The sequence below is a fragment of the Nyctereutes procyonoides genome, unplaced genomic scaffold, assembly GCF_905146905.1.
Source record: "Nyctereutes procyonoides isolate TBG_1078 unplaced genomic scaffold, NYPRO_anot_genome, whole genome shotgun sequence".
NCBI classification, from domain to species: Eukaryota; Metazoa; Chordata; class Mammalia; order Carnivora; family Canidae; genus Nyctereutes; species Nyctereutes procyonoides.
The window spans coordinates 33,466,463-33,474,150 of record NW_026575159.1 but is presented as its reverse complement, the minus strand read 5'-3'; positions in this window follow the sequence as shown (position 1 = coordinate 33,474,150).

Sequence of the window (7,688 nt, the reverse complement as noted above, 5' to 3'; positions counted from 1 at the left end):
GTCCATGGGGCTGGAAGGTGAGCTTCAGTGCCCTTCTCCCTGGGCCACACATTTTTTTTGTCCTTCATCTCTCCAAGGACCAGGAGGTAGCATATAACCTGCTGGAACGTATGGGCGGTCTGCATCTTTTGGAAGTAGCATCAGGCACCAAAATGATGCCTGGGATCCCTTCACCCTGGTAATAGCCTTCTCGACCATTGGCACCCAGCTTTCTGTAGTCCCTGTGATGGAAGTTAGTATAACTCTGAACAGGTGCAACTGTCGTGGAGGCAGGGGACCACGGAGCAACAGGCCAGGGGAACTGCTCACCCACCACTAGGAGACAAATTCTCCCCAACCCCAGGGGATCTTGAAGAAGCTCAGCCCACAGGCCTGCAACACATGCAACTGTCATAAGAAGCCACACAGCCACCTCCGGCAGGGACCCGAGGACAGCGTTGAGGACACGAACCCCAGGGGGTGCCTGAAGACTGGCCCAGACTGAAGATAGGTGGGAGGACCCAGATCCAGTTCTCTGGCTCAGATATGATGCTTGGGTGGCCTGGGTTCCTCGGCCCCAGGGGTGTGTATAGGGCCAGCTGCAAAGATGTAGGGCTTGGGTACCACACACGCACACTGTGAGCAAGACCTTACCCAGCCTTACCATGACCCCTGGGTCAGCTGTTACTGAGTTTCCGTGGAGGTCAGGCTCAAGTCTCCCCTAACAAGCCAGGGCCCACCCCTGTCTGATCCTCTGACACCAGCAGTTCATCTCCTGACTGGTAACTGCCCAGAGATATTAACAAGTAGCCTGTGGTCTGAGATGACTGCTCCCAAAGGCCCTCTGTCATCAGCAGGCTGACAACTCAGGTTTCTGACCCTGTAAGCTGAAGAGGCAAGGGACCCCCAGGCAGGCAGTTGCAGGCAGTTGCAGTCTGCCTCTGTTGCAGGCAGTTAACCCACCAGATACCCAGGCCTGACTGTCCCAGTGGCCAGGCAGAAACATCAAGAACCAAGAAGTCCCTTTGCCTGTGCTCCCTCCCATCCTTAGATGAGCTTGACATTTGGCCCCTGTGAAAGTGTGTCACCAATTCATGGTGCCAGCCCTTGTCAGCCAAAACCAAACAGCCAAGAAAACTTATCAAAGCATCTGCTTTCCGATTTTTCACAATGAAAACCACTAGCGTATTTTTTTCCATGTATTTCCGGTAAATACCCTTCTTCAGACCGCACTGGCCCACCACACCTCCTGCCCCACTAGCCCTCCCACCCATGGCTCTAGGGCTCCCCTCAATGCCACAATCCCTTGGGGTGCCACTGGCTTAAGGGACATCCATGCTGATAGGAGGAAGGGACCCCCAGAGCAGGAGTTCTTAAACAACCCAATAAGAAAGCATCAGCCATTAGCAGTGAAAGGGCAGGGGATGTAAGAGATGGTTCTTATTAAAGCCAACACAAGGACTCCTGGATGGCTCAGCAGTTAAGCTCTGCCTTTGGCTCAGGGCATGTCCTGGAATTCAGGGATCGAGTCCCACATTGGGCTCCCTAAGGGGAGCCTGCTTCTCCCTTTGCCTGTGTCTCTGTCATGAATAAGTAAATAAAATCTTTATTTTTTTATTAATGAGAGACACAGGGAGAGAGAGAGAGAGGCAGACACACAGGCAGAGGGAGAAGCAGGCTCCACACAGGAAGCCCGATGCGGGACCCCATCCTAGGACCCCAGGATCATGCCCCAGGCAAAGGCAGGCACTAAACCGCTGAACCACCCAGGGATCCCCTAAATAAAATATTTAAAACACACACACACACACACACACAGATACAACTTTCCTGAGTAATCAGTCAAATGCAATACCAGCCAAGAGTCATGCCTATTTCATTAGCAAGTAGAAGTTAAAATTACAACATCCAGTACAGGGAGGCTGTATGGAAGTCAGACTGTGCTCTCCTCAACTTTGCATCCTGACATGGAAGGATAATGTATTCCAATGATTAGGTGCTGATGACATTATATATCTGGTACAATATTGGGTACAACCACCCTGGAAAGCATTTGCTTATATATAAACAAGTACTTGTAGAGGGATTAAAGGGATACTTGTTTCTTCCCTTTTTGGGAGACAGACACTTAAAGAAATCTTCTGAGTGCTGGATGACCACACAGTGGAACTGAGACCTCAAGGACCAAATACGTTGAAGAATAAACACTATGAAAACAAACTGAAAAAGTCAAAGATGGCTTCCACCATCAACAAGCAAGATTCAGCAATCTCGGAGGAGTGGAAGGCTTAGAATTCCAGAATCACCACACATAACACTCAAAACACCTGGTTCTCAACTAAAAGTATTAAAAATATGCTAAGAAACTGGAAAGTATGGCCTATTCAAAGGGAAAAAATAAATTGACAGAAACCATTCCTGAAGAAGTCCATACACTGGAATTATTAGTCAAAGATGTTAAAGTAATGGTTTTAAATATGTTGAATGACATAAAGGAAGCCATGGGCAAAAAACTAAAGGAAAGCAAGAAAGTGATACATAAACAAAATGAGAATATTAATAAAGAGACAGAACTTGCAAAAACAAAACAAAACAAAATCTGGAGCCAAAAGTACAATAATTGAAATGAAAAAAATTCACTGGAGCAGTTCAACGGATGTGGCAGAAGAAAGGATCAATGAACCTGAAGACAGGACAATTGAAATTATGCAGTGTAAGGGAAAAAAGAATGAAGAAAAATGAATAGATCCAAGAAACCTATGGAACACCATCAAAACTGCCAATGTATACATTTTATGATTCCAAGAAGAAAAGAAACGAGCAGAAAAGATATGTGAAGAAATAATGGCTAAGAATTTCCAAAACCTGAGATGACATGAATATGCCTGTCCAAGAAACTCAATGAGTCCAAACAGTTCATAAACTAAAAGAGATCCACACTGAGACATATTGTAGTCAAATTGTTAAAGCCCAAAGACAATGTTGAGGGACACCCAGGTGGCTCAGCGGTTGAGTGTCTGCCTTTGGCTCAAGTTGTGATCCCGGGGATCACATGTGGATCGAGTCCTGCATCGGGCTTCCCACAGGAAGCCTGCCTCTCCCTCTGCCTGTGTCTCTGCCTCTCTCTGTGTGTCTCTCATAAATAAATAAAATCTTAAGAAAAAAAAAAACAATGAAAATGTTGAAAGCAGCAACAAACAAATCCACATGCACCAAGGAGCCTATGTAGGATAAATCACTGATTGCTCTTCACAAACTATGGAAGCCAGAAGGTAGTGGGATGGTGTTTTAATAAGTTTGAAAGGAAAAAAGATGTCAACCAAGAATTCAATACCCAGCAAAACTATCGTTCATTCTTGAGGGTGAAATTAAGACATTTCCAGATAAAGAAAAGCTGACAGAGTTCATTACCAGCAGACCTGCTTTACAAAATATGCTAAAGGGAGTCCTCCAGGCTGAAATGAAAGGACATGAAACAGTAACTCAAAGCCATAGGACAAAATAACATGAACTAAATAGGTCGTATTACTTAACTTTTGTTATGGTTTATTTTCCTACATGGTTTAATATTCTAATGCATAAAATAATCATAAGTCTATGTTGGTGGGCATAAAACAGATAAATGTCTGTGACAATAACAATATAAGGAGAGAAGGCCGGAGATAAATAGGAAGAATGCTTATACTACTAAAATTACATCAGTATTATTCAAACTAGGCTGTTATAAGCTTAAAATAATCCCCACAGTAACCACAAAGAAAATAACTAAAAATATACACATATACAGAAAAAGAAAGAAAGGAATTAGAATAGTACACTACAAGACACAAGTACAAAAAAAACAGGCACGGACATAGAAATAGAGGGGGGAAAAACAAGACATACACAAGACAGATAAGATAGAAGTAAATATTTCATCAGTAATCATCTAAAATACAAATGGATTAAGCTATCCTAGTAAAGGCAGAGATCGGAAGTTTGGATTTTAAAGAATCAGGATCCAACTACGTGCAGTCTATGAAAGATCACCTTAGCAATAAGGACACAAAGAAGTTGAAAGGATGAAGAAATATAATTCATGCACAGTAACTAGAAAAGAGTTGAAATGGCTCTCGTATTATCAGAGACATGTTGACAAAAAAACTAGAAGATTAGAAGAGAAAAAAGAAATTATAGATAAAAAGCAAGAAAATATTATAATACATACACATACACACCTAATAGTAGAGTCCTAAAATATGCAAAGCAAAAATGACAGTTTTGAAAGGGGAAGAAAAGTTCTTATAATAAGGATAGGAGACTTCAATACTCCTCTTTCAATAATAGAACAACCAAACAGAAAATCAACAAGGAAAGAAGACCACCTGAAGGACACTAAAACCAATTAGACCTAAGAAACATCTACAGAACACTCCATGCAACAGCAGAATACATATTCTCCTCAAGTGCACATGGAACATTTTCTAGACCATAGTAGTCTACAAAGCAAGTTGCAACATATTTTATTTAATTCTGGGGTTTTTTGTTTTGTTTTGTTTTTAAAGGTTTTATTTTATTCTCTCATGAATAAATAAAATCTTTAAAAAATTTTAAAATCCTAAATTATCTTTTCCAATTACAATAAAACTAGAAATCAATTACAGAAGAAAAATTGGAAAATTAAACCAAAAAATTTTTAAAGATTTTATTTATTTATTCAGGAGAGACACACAGAGAGAGGCAGAGACACAGGCAGAGGGAGAAGCAGGCTCCATGCAGGGAGCCCAATGTGGGACTTGATCCTGGGTCTCCAGGATCATGCCCTGGGCTGAAGGCAGCGCTAAACCACTGAGGCACCAGGGCTGCCCCTAAACCAAACTTTTAAACAACAAGTAAGCGGAAGAAGAAATTACAAGGGAATGTAGAAAATACCTAGTGATGAATGAAAGCAAAACCACAATATACCAAAGCTTATGGGATGTTGTGAAAGCAGTGCATAGAAAGAAATTTAAAACTTTAAAAGCATACATGAAGGGGTACTTGGGTGGCTCTGTCAGTTAAACATCTGCCTTCAGCTCAGGTCTTGATCTCAGGGTCCTGAGTTCAAGCCCTGCACTTGGCTCCATGCTGGTTGAGGTGCCTATTTTAAAATTAATTAATTAATTAATTTGTTAAAGTTCTCAATCAATAACCTAACTGTACACTCCAAGAAACTAGGGGGGAAAAGTGTGCCTGGGTGGCTCAGTTGGTTAAGCATCTGACTCTTGATTTGGCTCATGTTGGGCTCCACACTCAGTGTGGAGTCTACTAAAGATTACTCTCTCCTTCTTCCTCTGTCCGTCCCCCACCCCCTCTCACCTCTCTCTCTCTCTCTCTCTCTCTCTCTCTCTCTCGAAGAAGAAGAAGAAGAAGAAGAAGAAGAAGAAGAAGAAGAAGAAGAAGGAACCAGGGAAAAGCAAACAAAACACAAATAGAAAGAAGGTTGATAGTAAAGATCAGAGTGGAAATAATGATCTAGAAAATACAGAAATAGAGAAAATCAAGAAACTTCAAGTTAGCTCATTGAATTGATCAACAATGTTGACAAACTTTTAAGCTAAGTAAATAGAGAAAATTTAAATTATTAAAAAACAGAAGTATATGTGTGGTCATCGTGACCAGCCTCACAGAAATAAAAAGGATTATGTAAGAATACTATGAACAACTGTATGCTAATGAATTAGATAATCTAGATGAAATGGACAAATTCCTAGAAACACACAATCTACCACTGACTCATGAAGGAGAAAATCTGAATAGATTTGTATCTAGTAAGAAGATTTAATCAATGATCAAAATCTTCCCAACAAAGAAAATCCCAACACAGATGGCTTCACTGGTCGATTCTACTGAACATTTTAAAAAGAATAAATACTAATCCACAAATTCTTTCTAAAAATTAAAGTAGAGGGTGGCTTGATGACTCAGTTAAGCATCCAACTCTGGGTTCAGCTCAGCTCATGATCTCAGGGTTATGAGATCAACCCCACATCAGGCTCCACAATCAGCATGGAGTTGGCTCCTTCTGCCTCTCCCCCAAAATAAATATTTTAAAAATTAAAGTGGAAATAAAACTTCCTAACTCATTCTATGAGGCTCAGATTACCCTGATATCAAAGAGAAACAAAAACTAGGTACCTATATCCCTTATGACTACCGATGCAAAATCCTCAATAAAATACTAGCAAACCATGGGATGCCTGGGTGACTCAGCATTGAAGCGTCTGCCTTGGGACCAGGGCATGACCTAGGGGTCCTGGGATCGAATACTGCATTGGGCCCCCCACAGGGAGCCTGCTTCTCCCTCTGCCTGTGTCTCCGCCTCTCTTATATATCTTTCATGAATCAATAAAACCTTTTTTAAAAATTCTAGCAAAGCAAATTCAATAGACTATTGGAAAGGATTATACACTATGACAAAGTGGAATTTATCCCCAGAATGAAAGAATGGTTAACATCAAAATTAGTCATTGTAATTGATCACATTATCAGAATGAAACAAACAAACAAAAAAAAAAAACAACCCACTTGATCTTTTCAACTGATACAAAAAAAGCTTTTGGTAAAACTTCAGTTTCTTGATAAAAGCACTCAATAAACCAGAAATAAAAAGAAACGTCCTCAGCATGGTAAAAATCATATAGAAAAACCTAATATAATACATAATGGTAAAGACTGAAGGCTTTAAGATCAAGAACAAGAAAAGGATGCTCGCTTTTGCTACTTCTATTCAAGAAAGTACTGGAAATTCTAGCCAGAGCAATTAGGCAAGGAAAGTGAATACAAGGCACCCAAGTTGGAAAAGAAGTTAAACTATCTGTGTTAACAGATTACATGACCTTATATGAGGAAACCCTAAAGATTACACATGCCAAAATGAAAAACAAAACAAAACAAAACAAAATCTTAGGAACAAACTAATTCAGCAAAATAGCAATATACAAAACCGACATAAAATTAGTTGCATTCCATTAATTAAAAAAAAAATTAAGAGGGACCCCTGGGTGGCTCAGTGGTTGAGCATCTGCCTTTGGCTCGGGTCATGAACCCGGGGTCCCGGGACCAAGTCCCGCATCCGGTCCCTGCTGGGAGCCTGCTTCTCCCTCTGCCTATGTTTCTGCCTCTCTCTCTCTGTGTCTCTCATGAATATATAAATAAAATCTTTTAAAAAGAAAAGAACATTTAAACAAATGGAAATATATCCTATGTTCATGGAAGGCTTGATGGATTCGTATGACAATACCATCCTAACTGATCTATAGATTCAATGCAATCCCTATCAAAAGCTGTGATTTTGCAGAAATAGAAAATCCCATCCTAAAATTCATATGGAATCCCAGATAGGGATCCCAAATAGCCAAAATAAACTTGAAAAAGAACAAAATGGAAGGACTCCCTTCCTGATTTCTAAACTTCCTATAAAGCTACAGTAAATGACAATACAGTGCTGGCATAAGGAAAGATGAACAGAATAGAGCCCAGCAATAAACCCCTGCATTGTATGGTCAATTGATTTTAGATAAGGGTGCCACAACCATTTATGAACTGTTTGTGTTTCCCCTCCGTCCCACCCTACTATTCATGATGTTGAAGCTCTAACCCAATGCGACTGTATTTGGAGATAGGGCTTGTTAACTGGTAATAAAGGTTAAATGAGATGAAAAAAGTGGGGCCCTAATCTGATAGGGCTG